Source organism: Melospiza melodia, chromosome 3, assembly GCF_035770615.1.
Source record: "Melospiza melodia melodia isolate bMelMel2 chromosome 3, bMelMel2.pri, whole genome shotgun sequence".
NCBI lineage: Eukaryota > Metazoa > Chordata > Aves > Passeriformes > Passerellidae > Melospiza > Melospiza melodia.
The window spans coordinates 50,819,981-50,840,729 of record NC_086196.1 but is presented as its reverse complement, the minus strand read 5'-3'; the positions used below and the strand labels follow the sequence as shown (position 1 = coordinate 50,840,729).

The 20,749-nt window shown below is 38.0% G+C and overlaps 1 protein-coding gene across 6 annotated transcripts in view; it reads left to right on the top strand.

The window, feature by feature from the left end:
• Window positions 1-20,749, top strand: part of SMOC2 (SPARC related modular calcium binding 2) — a 138,081-nt gene that overhangs the window by 108,273 nt on the left and 9,059 nt on the right. The gene's annotated exons all lie outside the window — the stretch shown is intronic.

The window sequence follows — 20,749 nt, the reverse complement described above, 5'->3', positions numbered from 1 at the left end:
AACATTCTCCACTGAGCTGTGATTTAAAAGGATTATATTTTTATGATGTAACCAGCTTTCTGGCTGCATGAGCTAATACTCAAAATACTCCTTTCTGCTATTGAATCTTAAAGCTCTGAGTAGTCAACCAACCACTTGAAGTTGCTGGCTGTTTTGAATGAGCTTGTAACCATTGCTCTGAGCTCTGTGCTGTTTTATTTACCAAGAGGTACTTGGCAAAAAGGCTCTGTACAGAGCAGAACTACCTAAATAATGGCTATGACCAGGAAATGTTGGTTCAGATCTGGTGTGAAGCTTTATGACAGTGAAGTGGTGGCAGAACTGAACAGCTGTGTGGTGAGTTGATGGAGGGGAGCTGCCTGGAGCATGGTGGGGTCTGCAGGGAGGATGTGAGGCTCAACAGTGAGGTACAACTCCCAGAGCTGGAGGTTCGTGATGGGAGCAGAGTGAAGCCCCCATAATCCAAAAGGAAACAGCTAGTGACATTCTATGCCAATTAGACACCCTCAAGTCTGTGGGCTCAGGGAGGGTGCAGTGAGAGTAATGAGGGAGCTGGCCAGAAGAGCTTCCCAAGTCACTTCCAGTCATTTACCAGCAGTCCTGGTTAACTGGGGAAGTCCCAGAATTACCAGAAGGTAATTAGCAAATGTAACACCCATCCATGAGAGGGGTTGAAAGGATGATCTGGGAAGGCCTGTCATCCTGACCTTGGTACCAGGGAAAGTCATGGAGCAGATCATCGCGAGTGCCATCACACAGCATGTGCAGGACAACCAGGGGATCAGGCCCAGCCAATGGGGCTTTATGAAAGGCAGGTCCTGCATGAGCACCCTAATCTTCTATGGCAAGATTACTTGCTTAGAAGATGAGGGAAAAGCTGTGGTTGTTGAATAACTAGACTTCAGTAAAGACTGCTACACCATCTTCCACAACAGTCTCCTGGAGAAAATGAGTCTTTTTTGGCTTGAAGAGATGCAATTTTTACTGGATTAAACACTGGCTGGATGGCTGGGCCAAAAAAATGGTAGAGAATGGAACTAAATCCAGTTGATGGCCAGTCACTGGTGGTATTCCCCAGGACTCAGTATTGAGGTTGGTCTTGTTTCATATCTTTTATCAATGGTTTCGATAAGGTGATTTAGTGCATCCTCAGTAAGTTCACAGATAACACCAAATTAAATTAGATGGAAGTGTTTTTCTGTTGGAGGCTCCGCAGAGAGATCTTGACAGGCTGGATCAGTGGGTGGAGGACAACCTCATGATGTTTAGTCTCCCAGTGGGAATTTTAGCTCCAGAGGGAGGAAATCTTGCAAGTTATTTTTCAAGGCTCTGCAGATCACGCTGATTTCCTGCATAGCCTCTTCTATTCATCTCCTCATCCTGATTTGATTAATAATAATCTGGCCACAGTTCTTCATACTGCTTTAATTTTGCCTCAGTTTATAATAATTTTTTATCAAAATGAATAATCACACAAACTTACAGTAGAAATATTAATATCTGAAAAAAATAATCTCAAGCACATAACCCAAGAGCTACTTTATGTGCAAATTTGCCTATAAAATTACAGTGAGAGCAATTGTGTTACTAGGAAAATACCAGTGAAAGACACAACTCTTTCACAGCTAACAAAAGAGAAAAGCTTGCTAATTAAAGGTGGTGCTACTGTCTCAGCAATAGCATTTTATTCATTGCTCTACTTAATATTAACCTATAATATTATGTCTATTTTAAAAGGCTATAGTAGAACTAATAAACACTGACTTAATTTGCTTCACAGCATTTGGCTGTGCCAAAGAATATATGCTCTGTTTCTCACCTCACTTGTTGCTGTCCTTCTTTTCCAAACAAACACATGTTTAAGGAAAGCAGTTTTGCCTGCTATTAGTGTGAGAGTGGAACACCTCCAGGAGAACATGCCCAGAAGGGAGAATGTTCTCCTGTATCTGGCTGGATTCCCAGCAGGTTGTCTCACACCAGTTGTACAATTACATTTAATCCATAATATTATATTTACTCTCCTTCTATATTTTTTCCTCATAGTAAGGAGACAAAGAAGGAAATGAATTTATGAAATACTTCAATGCAGAGATTAGTCTAATCAAGAAATCCAAAAGAAACTGCAAAGCAGTACTTTTTAAACGTTTTTGTTTCTTTCAACAAGGTCTCTGCAGAAAATACATGTGAGTATTAAGATAATTAAGATACCTTCCCTCTTTTAAAGACAGTCTAAAGTTTACAGTGAAAATACCACAGACCCATTTAAAACAGCTCCAATTATATTACTGTAGGATACTGAGGTAGTGTCTATGCCCAGTACAAAATCCTACAATAAGCAGAGTGAAATTTTGATCACACTGGAACCTAAAAGGAATTAAAGAATTTGCCTCATTCAACAAACTTTGATGCTTAAAACTACAAGTTCAGTAAATACTTTTAAGAAATCTTGAAATAACGCCTGTTGTAGTGAAGACAAAGGAGAGATATCTCATAATAATGTGGGGCAACTGGCTTGTAGCTCTTGTGTAAGCAGTAGAAAAAAACCAACACCAGCAGGGAAGATTGATATAGAATAACCTCAGTGTTTTCTGCCAGAATGCCTGCAATCATTATCATCTTGCAATCTAAAAGCTGTCAAGAAAAGCTCATATTAACTGAATGGAAAAGGTGAAAACCTTTTAGTGTGCCAGGGCTGTAATCATAATGAAAAATGACACCTGAATCTTATCATGACAGTGAGTGGGAGTCACATAACAAGACACTTTTTCCTCAAAGGCACATGGTATAGGGCTTCTCCTTTATAATCTGATAGAGTAAATGGAATAAAAACATGCCATGGATTTGTAACACTGTTCCTTTCAAAATGGATCTCTTGTTTTGTTGTGTTTTCATACTTGGATACAAATTCTCCTTGATTATGTGGCAGAAACAGCTCTCATGTTTAATCTGTGGACAGGGAAAAATAAATATTTTCATTTCAGATTGAATGTATATCTGGAGCTATATTTTCAAGAGGGAACAGCAATGGTAAGGCATTTATTCTTTGTGTTTAGTCACTTGGAGAAGTGTTCCAGTTTTCAAATAAAATGAGCACTTCAATAACTGTGAGTTCAGTGGGGATTTTCAATTCCCAGCAATTATGAAAATATCCTGTACTTACAATAAATCACCCTAGAAATTTTGTGATTTTCATCAAACAGTGACTTTTTGAAATGCAGACTTAGAAGGCTAGGGCTTGTGAAAACTTAAGCCAGTGCAAGCCTTCCCACTTACTAACATTTTGAAAAACTTAATGCGTAATACAGTAATAACATCAGTCATTACTCAGCTGAATTATGACTGAAAGTGTCAAGCAATAAGCCTAATTAACTTGTCAAGGAAAATGAACAAGATGTAGTCATTAAGTATATTTTTCTGAAGAAAATATTTTTGTTTTAGCCTCCAAAAGGCTTTTTTGTGTAACCTCCTGCAAAAGGGCAAAAAATTTCCTCCTCAAGGGCTTTTAGTTGTGGAGGCCTAGAGATTGTACTCAAACAAGGAATAACATTGCATATTTAAAAACACTGAAATAGTCTCATATGCACTACCATGTAGTATATTTAGCCTGCTGCAAAAAATAATTACTTTGTTTACTTCTTTTGAGAAAAAGGCTGTCTCTGATAATCAGTCCATTCAATACTCATGGTTTCTAAATACCAGCATAGCTTATCTGAGACCAGAGGAACTGATCACCAGTAGAAGAGCGTTGCACATCTCACTGAGGTTGACTTTATTTTACAAAGTAAAATATCATTATTGAACATAGTTTCTGACTGAGGCTCAAAAGTAATGCCAGGTTTTGTCCTCCTCATCATGGCAGGCCAAAGACATGATCAATTTCACATGCTTTGTCTGAGTAAGGAAGTGCTGCAACCTTGGTGCAGCCACAGATAGAGGATGTCATACCTGTTGTTATTATGGAGAACCTGCAGCCAGAGATGAGCTTGGAAAGACTGTGCTTATTGTTGTTAATTGTTTGCCTCACAGCAGTTTATAGTTGTATAGTCTGGGCTACCAGTGTTCTGGGCACTGCACAAATACAGAATAACAAGACGATGCCTGGAAAATTTGCAGTCGAGCTGATTGCAAAGCCACTCGGACAATGGGTGGACAGATGCCATCAACTGGAGAGCCAGTGAAAGTTCCTGCCAATTCCTCAAAGTGCTTCAGTCTGCCAGCATGTGTCACCTTCATTTCACACTGGCTGAGCTTAAGCCAGCTGGCTTCCCTCCGGGTTCTTCTTTGCATCAGGTATTTAGCCTGCAGAGAAGGCATTTTTCTGGGCTCAGTGAAGAGATGTAGAATAAATACTCTTTTTCACAGGGATGACATTTTATATGATACTATCTCAGTGTTTTTCAAATAGATGGTGTTATTCCTTGGTTAAGTACAGCTTATAGGCCTCCACAACTGAGAGCCACAAAAAAGAAATGAAATCAAACAAACATCTGGGAAATCGTTCAAAGGATTCAGAATGCTTCTCGAGGTTCAGAAATTTGCTTCTCTCTAGCTCAGCAGGAGTGCTACTGTTCATAGATTCCTGATGTTAGCATGTGGCAAAAATCCGTGAATAATTTTGGGAAATAAATTAGTCACAAATTTTGCCCTTTACATTTGTGAAGTTCTTGGATTTGCTTGCTATCTAGAAATGTTTTCTTGTAAAGCTTTTTTTCTCTGTAAGTCATCCACAAGCAACTCATTGTAAATACTCCAAAAGTACAATCCATGACCTGCTGAACCCTGATCCTGCAAACACTTACTTGCATTCTTCTTGTGATTAGTTCAGTTAAAATCAAAGAAACTTTTACATGCGGTTGTAAAGTTAAGCCCAGGCATAAGTGTCTGTAGGATGAGGGTTTAGGTTGTTCCATAACCCTTGATATTCTATGGGCTATGTAGTCTCTGATTGTTAAATGAGACACAGCCAGCCAGAACCAGTGCAAAGTCAGGGGTTTTCAGTCCCTGGGTATTGTTCCTGTTCTCTAACTGGAGAGTTATAGAATGCAAGTCTTACGAGTCTGAGGTTTGGGTTCTTTGAGTACATAATCCAGATTTGCTGGTAGTGATCCAATTTGAAATTAGCTTTGGAACACAGTTCAATGCAAAGCAAAGGTCATTGAATCAAATTAATTTAAGAAGCAGAGTGAATATTCATCAACTTTTTTTATGGCTTCTTAATCACTATAGACCCTTCTGTGCTGTGAACTTTATAATGGGGAAAAGTACTGATAAGTGAATTCCTAGGCTTTGTAGCCAGACAAATGGAAGTTATAATGGAAAATGTCTACTAGAGCTGAGCAGCAGATTTGTCTGCAGAAAATAAACCCAGAGTTTGAAAAATTCACCTGGCTCACTGAAGAGGAAAGCAGAATCTAGGAATAGCTCTTGACCAACATATTCAGCTAGTAGAAGTAGTAGTTAGCCATAGTACTTTGTGTACTATACATCTGGTGGTGAAAAGACTAGACAGCTATAAATAAATATGAATTTAACTCATAAATTGCATTTGGAGTTTGGGTCTACAATCTCAATTGCTATTATTGCTGTTTCTCTCTCATTTTCATGAAGCAGGAAGGCATCATAAAGAACTCCATTAGTTGTGCACTTATATGTGCATCTAAATATAATCAATAATGAACAGAGTTACTCTTTCATGTATGCTGGAAATATCCATATCATAATTTCAGTTCAGAGAAGTAATATTTAAATGGTCACAAAACAATATCTCTGAACTACTGAAATTAAAAGATTGCTGTTTTTGTATCAGGATATTTAGCACATATTTCTATCCTTGGAAATTTTTCAGTGTATCTGATGCTTGTCCTTTAGGCTTTGAATGCTGAAAGTTAATTGGGAGTTATTTAGAGAAGGATTTTATTAGTTAGAATTTTTGTCTCTCTCTGAGATCTGTATAGCTGAATTCACACTATCAAAGAAAGAGCTGGAAGGATACAAAAGTATTCCTAATAAAATCTTAAACACTCTGAAATATTTACACAAGAGAGTTTTGAATTCTTTTTTCCCAAAATAACATGTACTTGTACAGGGTTTAGGAAGGTGCATTGGTGTATAGTAATTTCTTCTTGTGCTTTTTGGATTATATGTGCTAGTAATTTCATAACACAGGAATAATATGTTTCTGATTTATCTAGATTAGAAGTGTTTATATGATAACTAACATAGCACTAAATTTAAATCTGTATTTATACTAAAATTCACATTTACAGACAGAGATGCTCTTATGCCTCTCAACTCACACTCCTAGGAAAGGCTCATAAACAGGTTCTACTTACAAATATATTCCATATATATTCTCAGTAGTTTTCTCATGTTTTGAAATGAATCAAAGCCATTCTGCGAGCTCTATCCTATCTCTGTGGTTTTTTAATGAATTACTGTGATGCACCTTAGAGAAAGAAATCACAGTTTTACTTAGCCTCACTCAAGTTGACTCTACTATATATAAGTAGAGCAAATATAAGAGCAGTGATTTTGTTATGAGAAATTTGAAATTCATTGGATAATTGTATTAAGAATAGAAAAAGTAAATACATATTTTGCCAATATTTTCAATTGTTGATATCAAGATGATTACATAGATAATTTCTTGAAAGTAGGTTTGTAGTTGTATGCTTGGCAGTTACTTGCTCTAAAGATGAATTTTATTTTATTTAATCTCTAAAACTGTTGTTCAAATTCTGCTTCTAATTCATTACTTTGAATTGAAAATAGTCTCACAGTAACAAGTTCTCTTAGGGTGTAAAATGGTATAAAGAAAACCAATAACTAGGAGAGGATACCTACAAAGGAACCCTCTGATACTAGTATTTTGCTTGCTTTTTATTTCACAGAAGGAAATATGTGGGATTCAGTAGCAAGTGCCATTAGAAGGTTTCAAGGAGTGTCAGTATTTCAATCCAGGTATCTCTTGAGAACACTGACGTCCTGGGGAGGGATGCTGGGACCTGGAGGGAAGATTTCACATCCTCTTCTCTCCAAATGTTTGAGTGGACGTTCATTCTTCTGCCACAGCTCTCTCCTACTCTGGAGCAAGACAGCTCAAACTCCAGACTCTGGAGGGGCTGCAGGACACAAGGCTGGGCTGACACCGTCTGTGTGCACCACGGTGCTGAGATGGGACTCCCATGCTCCTTGCACACATGGCAGCGGCCAGCTTGCACAGGCATCAGTCTGGGCTGGGGGTGAGGTGTGATAAATGAGCTCTTTTTGTACTTTCCTGTCAGTGAGACTTAGCAGAGGTTTTGAACTATTCCCCTACCAGAAGTGGGATGAGCTGCCCTGACCAGCCTGTTTTTCCCCTAGGCACAAGTATGTGCCTACATTTTTTTGCCTAGAGCTGGTTCTGTGACACATTCCTCCAAGGGAGAAGAGTTACTCTCCGCTGTGTCAGTGAGCTCAACAGCCTCAGGTGATGTTGTGTTCACTGCATGTACAATGTGACTCCTTGAGCATACCCACACTCTCCACTTCTCAGTGATTTCTGCGTGTCTGAAAGCTACCGAGTGATAGGTTACCATGTACAGCACTAGAAATGGTTCCATTTTTCAGCACTTTGCTCTGCACACTTATCTTTCAGATTTTTCATGCAGACCCAGTAAAAAAATTGGAGCATACTTAAGCATGAGAGAACATTTTATTTTACAGCCCTTAAAACTGTCTCAGCATCTTTTGTCTTAGAAAAGCAGGAAGATTGCTTCTGAAAAAAATGTGATTGATGCATTGTATGCTATATATATATCAAAGGACTACTTTCTTTACACAGAAAGGTTTTTTTTTACAGCTGGCAAGCCAGGACACTTAGTTAATTAGGAGCTCTTGGTAAATATCTCCCTTCCTCCTTAGTAGTTCAGCTGGATCCAAGTTTTCCTATCAGCTTTGTGCAAAGCATAGTTCATCATAATTAGGACACCAGCTGGACTGTAGAAGTTGGGGTCATCTAAACTTCATAAACAGCACCAACAGGGAGTTCATGCTCTAGGTGTTACTGACATTACCATATCAATTTGAACCAAAGTAATGGATAAAAATAATTAATATTAGATATACAATCCTAATGTCAAAATTTGAAAGGAATAATTATTCTCTGAACTTAGTTTGGTTCCTACTGAATCAAAGGAAGCTAGTCTCCTTTATATAAAAATACTTTGTCCTCTGAATTCCTGAAGTTTTACTAATTTTTTCATGAAACTTCCCTTGTAAACTGGGCTAAATTTAATTTTTTTTTTTTTTTTTTTTTTTTGCAAACACTGACATGCCAATCTGTTATTCTGTTATGAGCTGTTTAAAATCATGTGTTCTATTTCAACTGTCCACTTGCTTGGACACAATGCTGATTTCAACTTTTGTCTGCTGTATTTCTTTTTCCCTTGTTCCTCCTTCTTGATTAAAAGAATGAAGGCAAGCAGAGCCACAACATCTGTGTCTCACATGTTTACAAGTCCATTTCATTAGTTCTATGAGCTGTCCGGGATTTAAGTGTAGCATTTTGTTCACTAGGTGTAATTGTCAATAGGAAAAGTTTAATCCAATAGGGATTGCAAAAAAAAAAAATCACTTACTTGAACTTCCTATAAAAAATTAATTTCTTTAAACAGCTATTTTGATCCCTGCATTAACAGGGTACACAGTTTTCTTGGAACCAAGCTCATGGTTCTAGGCATGCATCACACAGTGTTATTGCAAACTTGGCAACTAAATCGAGGGGAGAGATTAATGTGCAGTATGGTGGCTGGGCATGTAAGGTACAGGAATTGGGCTTTAATTTAGAGTTCCCTGTATGGCTTGGTAAAAAAGAAGGCACACTGCTGTGGTGCTGGCATTTCTGATGTTTATAAAAACAGGGCTTGCTCTTCGTTGGGAGTTGTTTTTACTTTTTAAGTTCATTAATTTACTTGACATGGGCAGGTTGGTTAAAGCAGTGGCTTGGTTAAAGTAGGGTTATTTGGGAAAGCAGGGTTCTTCTGGGAGACTGAAACTGTATGGTTTATTCTACAGTGAAACCTTGTTTTGTCAAATTCCTTAGCTGCTTGAGATTTAAGCTTGGAGGCTTAGCTGAGCGTTTGGGTGAATGCTTTGTTGTTGCTAGCTCTCCTTCATATCTGGCTGTGGGGCATCTTGCAGACAGGCTTCACTTGATAGTCACTTTGTGTGGAAGGCAGCGAGGGAAGGAGGAATGTGAATAGATATAAACTGCTCTGATTCTTTACAATCCACCCAAGGAAACCTGCCTGAGAAGTAGGTCAGAAAACTCTGGTTTAATATGAAAGGAGAGGCATGAATTTCTTATCATAAAACTATTACCTGAATGAATCTATTAAACCTGAACTCTTCATTTGAAATCAAATGTGGTTTTCTGGAGGGGGAGTGAAAAAAAACCAGACCCACTGGATCTTAATCTAATTGTCATTATATAGGTGAAATACAAAAGGTGAGCTCATTGTGGGGTACAGCGAATGTCTTGATGCTGAAGTTTTTCCTTTTTCTACAATGAATTTCCAAAGATGTTCCACTGGGCAGAAAGAGAAGGGTACCTTCTATGCCTTATGTCTTAGATGGAACTCATAGGTTGGCTAATAGGAAAGGAATACATTTTTTTAGAAAAAGTATTTCTTTACAAATGATTTTTAAAATTTTTTATTAAAGTTAGGATACATACCACGTGCGTGGGCTCAAGTCAAGCTCCCTCACACAGATTTTTCTTTCTCTCTCAGATGTTTAACTTCAGAACTTTTGCTTAGTAACATTTGTAATTCGGAGACAGGTAGGAATTGGGTTAATTTTCTTGTTGCCAACCAAAATTTGTACTTCAACAGCAAAAGACTAATTCCCCAAGTTTTCTTCATAGTGATTTATCTCTGTTTACAGATAAAGCAGAACATTGTAATATGGGGCAGATAAAGTGAGAACATTCTATACTCATTATATTTTTAGTAGAGTCAACAGATAAATGCCTGTCATAAAAGAAGAGCAATTTATTCTTAAAGTGGGCTTTGATAGCTAGGCATTTATATTCTTCTTCATTGTTTCCTGGTAACCATTTCCAAACGTATCAGCATGATTAATGGAATCTCTCAAATACTTGAGAGATGAAAACTGATCCTTTTCATGCAGAAAAACCAGAAAAAAGATTAAATAAAGTTCACTAAAAAAATGATTGTAAAATTTGAATTTGGAACTCCCATCCTTTCCCCTTGCCTTGATAGATGTTTTTATCTTCAAACATTCACGAAATCCGTAGATCAGATTGATTCTGCTCCATCTGAACAACTCAAGATACACTCGATATTATAGACAAACCTAGGTGCTTTACTAAGTCGACTCAATAAGTTTGTTGATGTTTTTGAGGGCTTTGTGTGAGAACCCCAAATTCCTTTTCTATTCAAAATTTAGACAATTGAGTAAAACCTTTTTTGTGAAAATGAAAAACAAAAGTGATGAATTAAGGTTGTGCTCTCTGTTGTGAATGGAAATTGTCAGGTTGAGGTTGAACCACTGAAGTACCCTATAAATAAATAGTGGCCCCTATAAATAATGTTTTCTTTTTTTTTTCCCCACTCTTTTCCATGGCATCTGAGTATTGGATTACCTCCAGTGGCCTGTTTTCTCCAGTGTGCTCTGAATTCAACTTTATACCACTGGACATTGTATTGTCTACTCTTTTAATGTCCTCTAAATGAAATATTTAAATTGAATAATAGTGAAGCTTAAATGCTCAGTTTTAAATAGAATGGATTGAAAGTTAGAAAATAAAACTGAGCAGACTTAATGTGTTTTTATATTGGAACAACAGGCTTCTCTTTTTTATTTGCTAAAAAAAGGTTATAAGCAGTGGCTTATTGTATACAGGAATGATAAAGTGCTGCTTAAGCATCCATTCACACAACTCTGTTTTTTGGTGAGGCAACAAGACTCAAGACCAAAACATGCAAGGCAAAAAAAATTTTACTGAAAATTTGACTCTTCAGACTATGAAGTACAGTGCCTTTGTCCAGCAAAGCACTGAAGTCCATGCTTTTCTTTAAGCTCATGAATTCATTTGATCTAGTGAGAAAACTCTGTTGACACACTTGCCAGGCTTTTTGGAAGATGCTGCTTGCATTTCTTCGTGCCATGCAGGATGAAGCCCTGACTTAAAGAACACGCTGTCCAGTTCTGATGCTATTGTAATTCTGCTGAAGAAAATGTTTTAATGTAGCAATAGGAATGGCTTCTGACATTTTCTTTGTTCTGAAGGTTTGCTCACAGCAAAAGGAACCCTTCTGTGGACACACAATAGCTTGATGATTAGAGTACTCAGCTGAAGAGGAAAGAACATAGGTTCAAATGCTTGATCCAAACCAGACAGAGCAGGGAATTGAACTTAACTCTCTAGTGTCAGAGATTAGGGTATTCCACTGGGATAACAGCAAGCCAGGTTTCAACTCCCTGCTCTGTCTGGTTTGGATCAGGGAGTTGAACCTCAGTCTCCTCCATCTCAGCTGCGTGCCCTCATCACCAAGCTATTTGGCCAAGATGGGATAGGGTGTTTTGCTCTTAAAAAAAAAAAAAAAAAAAAGGCATTAAAAAGCTGATTTTGCACCAGAGTAAAACATAAACTACCCAATCCTGACTATTTCCACATGATGGAATTGTTGTTTCCTGGCCAGGCTGAGAGAGAGCTACTTCGTGGCCACATACCAAGAGTGCCAGAAGCAATAGGAAGATATAAAACCCTTCTGTCCCTGCAAATGCAGCTAAAGATGCAGAGATTCAGCCATGTTATCCACATGACTTTGGCAGAAGCAGAGAAAACAAAATCACCAGAAGCCAGTTCAATGAATGCCAGAGCTATCTCAGTGAATCACAGTTTTGTTTGGGGGAGAATGGGGGACGAAGATTAATATTCTGTCAGTGCTGTTGGAGGTGTCTGTGTCAGTGCACAGGCTGCAAGTTTGCTTGGAACTTCAAGCAGTTTTTCTCTCCACTGGTTTCCATGTCTCTCTTCTCTCCCTTGATTTTCTACCTGGTTCTCTCCAATTTCCATGCTTTTCTCCTACTTTCACTGCCCTTACCATATATTCATGTTCTTTCCACAAAAATTGTTCTGGCTTAAGCTCTAGTCTCTGCAATGGCACACATAATTGAAACTTGTTAAATCCTCTGCAAATGTACTTATATCAGTTGATAGAAATGGATGGGTTGTAACTGTTTGCCTTTTTCTTGTAATCCACACATACATGTTGAATTTCTTGATCTAATCCTAGGCATTTTTAAAGGTTTAATTGTTTACGTTTTTTTTTTTCCTGCTCATTACATTCTCTTTTTTGCCTCCTGGTTTTAGTCAGCAGTAGAACACCAAGTGATTTTTGACAATCTAGCATGTGAACCCTTTTAAAGTCATCTGCATAGGGCTTGTTTACCTTAGTCATGTGAAGTTCATAGACTGAAAGTCTGTATGCGTTGGAATTCACATTATTTGTTGTCTGTAGGTATGGAGCATGGCTTCTTAGCTTTGAATAAAGTTTTTTACATTCATTCATTTGTAATGGAAAAGGACGTCTGCATACTAAATCAGCATTAGAATATGTGTATTTATACCAGAGAATTATTCCCAGTAGAGTTAGAATGGAAATGTGGGGTGTGTGAATTACAGAGTCATTATTTCAGTTGCCTTCACCAACAGGCAAGCACTGTTGCAAAATGTGTGGCTGCAAGTCAGGTTAGTATTCCAGAAGGACTGAGTTGTGCTGGGTCTGAGCATTTGGGATGCTGCTGTTGTACACTCAGATTGAATTTTCCCCTATCACCTTCAATACCCAGGGCACAAGTTATAAAACAATGTCTTGTTTCCCTCTCTCTCCATTCACTCAGCAGCACAGAGTAAGACACCTGAGAACCTAGCTGGTGTGTTTCTATTGCTGTGTTATCAACAAATGAGATTCCATGGCCTGCTCCAGAAACTGTACACACACACTGCCCTAACTGCCTACACTGGCTCAGTCTTGCAGCATGCCATGCCATGTCAGCCTGTGTATAAAATGGGGTCATGTTTGTTTGTAGACCATGCCTGATGTCTGGAGGGGATGATAGGGTATTTCTCCCTCTCTGTTTGTTTCCTGTAGAGTCCCACAGTCAATAAGCCTGACTGTTTTTCACATTTCAATAATGTGAAATGTCTCCTCAGCCCTTTCAGATATTACCTGTTAGTACCAACAGGTCAGCTGACTCTGGGGATCCTGGTTGGCATTACACTTCATGACAGCCACTGAAGCTGACAGGGTGGGCTTCTGCACAAACACAAGGAAATCCAGTCCTTGGCATGGCTGCAGGATATCCTTAGTTGAGTACCTGACTGAATGCTGGACATGCACAGAGGAAACAGGCCACACTGTACCCAACGAAAACTCACCTACAGTGTAGTGGTTCAGTGAGGAAAGTGTCCTCCTAATCCTTAATGGAGTGTTATCATGGAATTGGATCTTCCTGCTGTAAAGCGACCCAAGGCACTTTGTAATCAAACCTCACACTGTAAACTGTTTTACATGAAGTCAGCTGCATTGCATCCTTCCTGGCAGACACTTTAGAACCATAATTACATTAATCTCCATCCTTAATTTGCTCCATTGTGCTTCTGTCATTGTAGGATCTCTGCTACCAAGTAAGATGTGTTCATTTCCTCAGTGCTTACTGTAAATTGCAAATTAAGCATGGTTAGTTCTCAGTTGCCTGCTTTTTGTGGGATTAAATCCAGTTCATCATTACTTGAGCATTTAGTTTATTATTGTTTAATGAAGTACACAGTACTACATTTGACTTGGAGGATCTGTTCCAAACAGAGGTCTATTTGCAAAGGAAGTTGGTTTGAGAACCTGCTGTAGCTACAGAGACCTCTGTCAACCCTGGGTAATGTTGAATTAGGAGTGGGCCATCATCTTTAACTTAAATAAATAGTGTCTAATTATTAGAGCCTGGACCTAGTCAGTCTGTCATAATATGCCCACCTCTTTCAACATTTCATTCTTATGTAAGAAGAAGGGCATTTCATTCTTATGTAATTTTATACCTTGTAAGAGTTCCATATTGAGGATTTGTAAGTTGTATTTATGTTTTTTGTTTTAGTCATCTTACAGCTTTTTGTCTAGCAAAGGATGAGCCAGTGAAATTTGAAATTATATTTGCAGAGGAAATCGATCATGTTTAATGGAAGGTGTCCAGAAAGGTAACACGATTGCAGATCCCAAATTAAAAACTGCATAAAGAGAAAGGGAGACTTTTGTGATGCCAGGTTTCCAAGGACTGTTTCATTCCACAGTGTTCAAGTAATGCTTTAGTGGTACTTACTGACTCTTGTTTCACTTCAGCTACTTCCAGGATTTCCATTTTATAAATCTCTTTTAATCACTGCTGTAAAAATCCATTCTGATTCAATCAATTCACTATATAATGTTCCAAAAAATAGCCATGCCTGCCTGCCTGCCATTAATTCTAACCTCCCTCTGTATTGCATATCCAATTTCTAAATCTGTTACTTGCCAGTTATGGAAGGGAGGGAGAAAAAAAGTAATCAGGTAAAACTGGTGAAAATTTGTGTCTTAATGTGAGTTCAGTACTCACAGGTATGAGCAAAATAAGGCAAGGGCAAAGACTGATATTTTACATGACTGCTTGCAATATTGCTAGATCTTCTTCCTCCTTTCTGCTCCTCCCTTCCCTGTCTTTTATTTTTTCCATCTCATCCTCTACCATCCAACAGTATGCTTTGGGCCCTGTTAGTGCTGACTTAGTTTTGCTTTTGGTGGTTCTGCCTCTGCTTTTATTTCCAGATTCAAGAGACACCAAGTCACTACTTCTGTGAAATACTCCATTTGCGTGCCACAGGTTGGCATTGCTCTGTACCATCTCTATTTGTTCTTTTTAAAAAACAAAACAAAACAAAAAAAACAACTGCCAAAACAAGCAATGTACAGTGTTTCAAAGGTCTGTTTGAAAAGATCCATCATGCACAAAAAGGTATCTGTATGGAGAGCTAATCTTCCATCTCCATCCATCCTGTGTTATGTATACACATGAGAATCACATGTGGGCATGAAGGTACCACTCTGTGCGCAGGGACTCTTAAAGAACTACTCTAATAGGAATGTGTGCTGCTGACCCAACAGCTCTGAATTTCCTTCTTCTAATTTAATGGCCAGTGGTTGTTACTGTCTGAATAATGACCTTTTTGCAGCTTTAGATGATAGTGGGTGCTTTGAGGATTTTCAGCTTATGCTTCCAGTGGTAACAAGTCTCAGTAAGAGACAGCCAGAAAAGTTAAAATCAACATCAGTTGGTAGAAAAAGCTGTTTTTCATGAAGCTTTCCAAGGAGCAGGCTGCTTAGATTAATTAAGTAATGTAAAAAACATCCCCACTAAGTCAAGTCCCCGTAGTTCAATTTTTCCATCAAGAGACCAAAATTATGCACCTGATTTCTGAGGTCACTTCCATAATTACATCAACATACGTTCTTTGTAATGGCTTTTCCTTTTTAATGGTTATTTAAATGGAGGTAATTAAATATGTTTTCTTTCATACCTTCTCCTGAGAGGAAACATAACAACATGATGAAAATACAAGTAAATGGGAAGTAATAAATGTCTACTGAAAATAACTGCATTTTTACTCTCTAAGCAGTATTGATTGTTAATTGTTAAGACTCTCAGAGTGATAATGAGGAGATTCAGTCATACTATATAAAATGGGATTCCAAAATATTTCAGTTTAATAAGCTATTCTTAAAAGTGTTGCTGCAGTCAGAGGTACCAGCTGTTTATCTCAAGTCCAGGCAGTCATCAAATATGGTATATAAAGCAGAAGTATAATGTTTTGAAAATCAGATCTAGTTGCTTTTCTCTTCTACACATTTTTGGGTACCTTTCTAAATTTTGAACACTTCTCTCTGTGTCCTAATCAGTGGGATGATTGAATTCTGTCACTGTGCCAGCACTTCAGTTAAATGCATTGCGTTTCTTCCCCTGGAGCTTGACCCACATGGCTGCATTGCAGGTTGTGCTCAGCCTGAGGGGATGAGCCTCTAAAGGCTACAAGTTGGCACTGGCACAGAGACTGTGAATCTAAATGCTGAGAAGGTGAGATCCTTCTCAGCATACTGAGACATCTTTGGCCTCTAAAAGTGAAGTAGATATTGTAGGCATTGACTGCCAAATAGAGATATCAGTTTCCTTGTATCCAGTCAAACAGCAGAGGCACAGCTCCTTATGATCTGAATTTTTAGACCTTTTTTCCTATTTGCAGTCAAACCTAGAATAATAAAGGTCTACAAGAGAATGTTTAAGAATAGCAAATAAGATCCAAAGACTTTCTCAACTTTAGCATTGATTTTTGGCTGGATGGCCTCTGAAAGGATTACCATGTTTCAACTGATTCATCTCTCTGTGTTGTCATAGTGACATCTCAGAGCTGTTAGCCAGAAGGAATTAATTTCTCAAAAGTCTTTAATAGGGGGAAAACCAAACTAAAAAGTAGTCCTCAGAAGTTAGCCATTTCACATTGCCTGTCTTATGCTTTGATGATCTGAAACGATTTTCTTATTCTTGTTTAGTAATAATAGTACAGGAACTGAAATAAACGTAATGGACTGTTTTTCCTATCAACAAATGCCCTAGTCTTTGTCACTCAGTTGCCTGCAAAAGCTGCTTATAGGATCTTGTGTTTCTGCTATGAATATTATCCCTTCTTTCTTCCACATTTTCCCGAAGAATAGGAGAGTAGTTAGAGCCTAAATCTGTTTGTAGCACAGACACATACAGAATTAATCACAACCTGTTTAACACTACCAGGGAATAAAAGTTATCTGTCTGGGCTTCCTCAGTTAATAGGGAAGAAGTGAAACATTTTAAGGGAGACTCCGCTCTATTCTAAGAAAAAAAAATCCCTCAGGTGGTTGTGATGAATGCCTTCTGAATGGGTTCCTTTATACTGAACTTAAATAACTATTGTGGGTGAGACATCTCATTTCAGCAAGTTCAACAAATCCCCCTCAAAGAACTTTGGTATGATATGAATGTCTAAGGTTGAAGGGTAGGGCTTTGGGCGAGCATTCTTTGTTAACTCTTTAGTGTGTGTGTGTCCCTTGAAATTAGAACAGAAAGATAATTTAAAAATAGTAACAACAAATTAAATATATGTTAAGAATTGAAATCTACTTTTGCATTTGTTGAGAAATAGTGCTTCTTTCCTGTAAGACATGGAGATCTGGGCCTACAAAGCAATGGATCAGTAGCCCCTTACAGCTACCATCCATTATATTTTATTTACTTATTTTTGAATTTTGGGTAAGGACATATGAAAGAAGATTTTCTCTGAGCTTAACTTAATTCTTTTAAATTGTATGAATATTTAAGAGAAAAAATAAAATTATTTTAAAAATTGTAATACCTGAGGGATGTTAGCAAGGAGAGGTAATAATGTCCTCAAGCCTTCAAGGATACAAAGAAGTAGATAGTCTTTGTCTGTGAGAAGTTACCAGAAGCTGCAGTGAGGGAAAGACTGAAATGAGGCATAGAGTCATGGAATCAGAGATTTCTTAAGACCTGGAAAGGACCTCTAAGATCATCAAGTCCATCTGTTAAATAAAATTATAAAGGCAGTGACTTTGTCACTGTGAGACATGGTTTGAGACCATCATTTTTAGTAATCAGCAGCATAAAAACTTCCCAGGCTCATATTTTGAAGGATTTTTTTTCTTTTTTTTTTGGAAAGGGAGTCAGGAAGAGCTCAGGAAGTCCTCCAAAAAAATGAGGAGGCCTCTCAGCATGTCTAGACAAACACAAACACAAACTTGTGGTTCACATGGATCAACAGAAAAAAAGTCATGACTATACATATATGTGTGTATAGAATAAATGTCCAAGAAAAAAAGGTTTTATTCTATTGTCTACTGTGCCAGGATAACCACTGAAAAATTTTGTTCAATTCTTTTCTTCTGTATAACACTGTTTTTCAGTGAAATCAAAGGTACAAATGAAGTATAATAGTTCTGGTCATTCTGCTTTTAGGCAGATCAAAACCTTACTTGGAATCTTTACAGGTATTTCACTGGTCATTGTATTTGAGTGCACTGCTAAGCTTTATGTTCATATTAGCAAATAGGGAATAAGAAAGAAACTTTAGATTTGCTAATTGGAAGTTGTCATGCCTTTAATAACTTGAGCGACTGACCCAAGACAATTTCCTCTCTTGCAGGAAGATTAATGTACAATCCCTTTTAAGGTGGTAAATCTTATATCTTGGATTCCCATTTTTACAAAAATGAACAAAATGCTCTTCTAGCTGTAACTTCAGATATATTGTAAAAGATAATCTTTCAAGACAGTAGTAGATTATTATCAGCCAAGCAGGGAGCTCCAAGGCACTAGGGTGCATATTTTAGAATGTTTATGGAAAAATTTCCCACAGATTTAACTTCAAAAATCCATTCTCAATGCTAAAAGTAGTTATATGTATAGAGAGTTGTGTGTATATGAGAGATATAATGCATAATGCTGATTCTCCGATTTCCTTTATATTATAGCTGAAATGAGGTGTTTGTGTATTCCTGTCATTTGTTGTATGTATTTGTTGCTCTAAGGTTTACTCTGGGTAACACTATCCTTAAAGCAAACACTTCAGTCTGCATTCTGAACCTGTATGTTAACTCCATGTGGTTTCAGCTTCCACCCTTTAACAACAAATTACTATGTATGTAAGCTGTCAAATCCACATAGGACAGGCAGCTGGAGAAGAAGAAACTGAAGCCTATATACCAGAGCAAGAAGCATAAGGCTCCCACAAGAGACTAGTCTTTCCCTTTCTGTATTTAGCCCAATAAGAGTGAATTATTCATTACAATCAAGCTAAAGCTCCTCCAGTCTTGCCATCCACAAATTTGTTGAAAAATTAAAGCTCAGCGTGAAGCCTCCAGAGAATTATTCTGAGTTAGTAACACCTGCAAAGAACAGAGATTTCACTGTGGGATAAATTGCTGTGTGATTGCCTACACGTCAGCAAAACTTATAATTGGGAGAACCTGAATATTTTCTCTGTATTTGACTGATGAGGATTTTGTGGGGTGTCATTTTACGTTAAGTAGTAGAGTTGTAATTTAGAATGTTTCACAGCAACTGATTGTGTTTGTTTTAACAACAATTTTTGTATTCTATGAGATTTCTATTGCTGTCAGCTGTTATTGCAACTTCATGAAATACACATTTAGAAACCTTTCTTATTCTTAGGGAAAATTGTCAGAGACAGGCTTTAAACTGTGGAATTTTCTTCCTGCAATTTCTTGTGAATTTAGAAGTTGATACCTTCCCCTGCTTAGCCGTATCTCATAAATGGCAAGCTAAGTGAGGATTTTGATCTCTATATCTGTAGCATATGTACACTCAGCAGCTCCCCGGACAGCAGTGGAAACTACCTAAAGCAGATTTTTGTTTCTTCCAGATGTTTCAGAATTATACTCATAAATGGTGGAGCTCCTAAATCAAATTGGACATTATTAACTATCCCAAAAAAGGACAGAGAAAGAAAAAAGTCAAATTGCCTTTGCTCCATGTTGCGCTGCATTGTTACATGCTGAGGTCTTTTTTTCTGCATTTTCCACAAGTCCTATATCAATTCACAACTTAAGTCTGGAGCAGAATTTAGGCTTCTGGCTGATGTTGGTAATAACAGCTCCAACACAAAATGAATAAAGCTCATAACATTCAAGACAGGCCTACGTGGAGATCCTCAGAGAGGCTTTTCAGCTGTCCTCTGAAGGGAACCAGCTCTGGCCCACAGTGCTGTCCTTGCTAGCGGGAGGGAGCGCTGAGCTCAGTGGGTTACTCAGTGCTGGTTCCTGCAGGTTGGCATGCTGGCACAGCTGGATGTGCCTGCTGCACAGGGACTGCCTGCCTCTACCTGCTCGTCTCGGGACAGATGTGCTTTTGTGGCTCGCAGAGTTGTGTGACCTCATTTAAATGACAACACACAGTTTGCTTTCATGGCTGGAATGCCTGAACCTAATTTGGCAGCAAAATCTTTGCATTAGAGAACATGCACTGAATGGAACCTGTTGGTGCAGTTTTCTGTCCTTCCCTTATTAATATCTTGTCACCCTTCTAGCTTTCGTTCCTTTCAGGGAAAATTGAAGTGCTTGCTTCACTGAACTCAGACTTATAGCTGCTGGATTGTTTGGTTTTGGTTTTTGGGGTTTTTTTTTCATTTCTTTTTTCTTTTTTTCCCAGTTGTGACAGAAAAACCCCACAACTGATTAAAGACTAAGGAGAAGGGGACATATCTAACAGAGCGACAACTGCTTTCATATGTGTACTTTTAGTGCAGTGAAACTTTCCTCAGTGAATTCCTTTTATATACCTTTTACAGTTACTGAAACAAAATATCCTTGGTGCCAAAGGCAAGGAACTCATAACTACATGAATGTGTTAGGCAATAATATCTAGTGGGTACTCCTGCTGTACATAATAGCTGAGCTATTCTGACTGCAACACAAGGGCTAATGTAACACAGGTTTATTTCCTTGGATCAACATGGGATGTATTAAAAAATAATTTGCTGGGCAAGATGAAGCTTTTCGGGCTCATGTAGTCCTACTGCCTGCTCCAGAGGTTGCTGAGAAATGTAGTAAAACACAAAATCCCTACTGACTAACTAATCTTACTTTTCCACAAC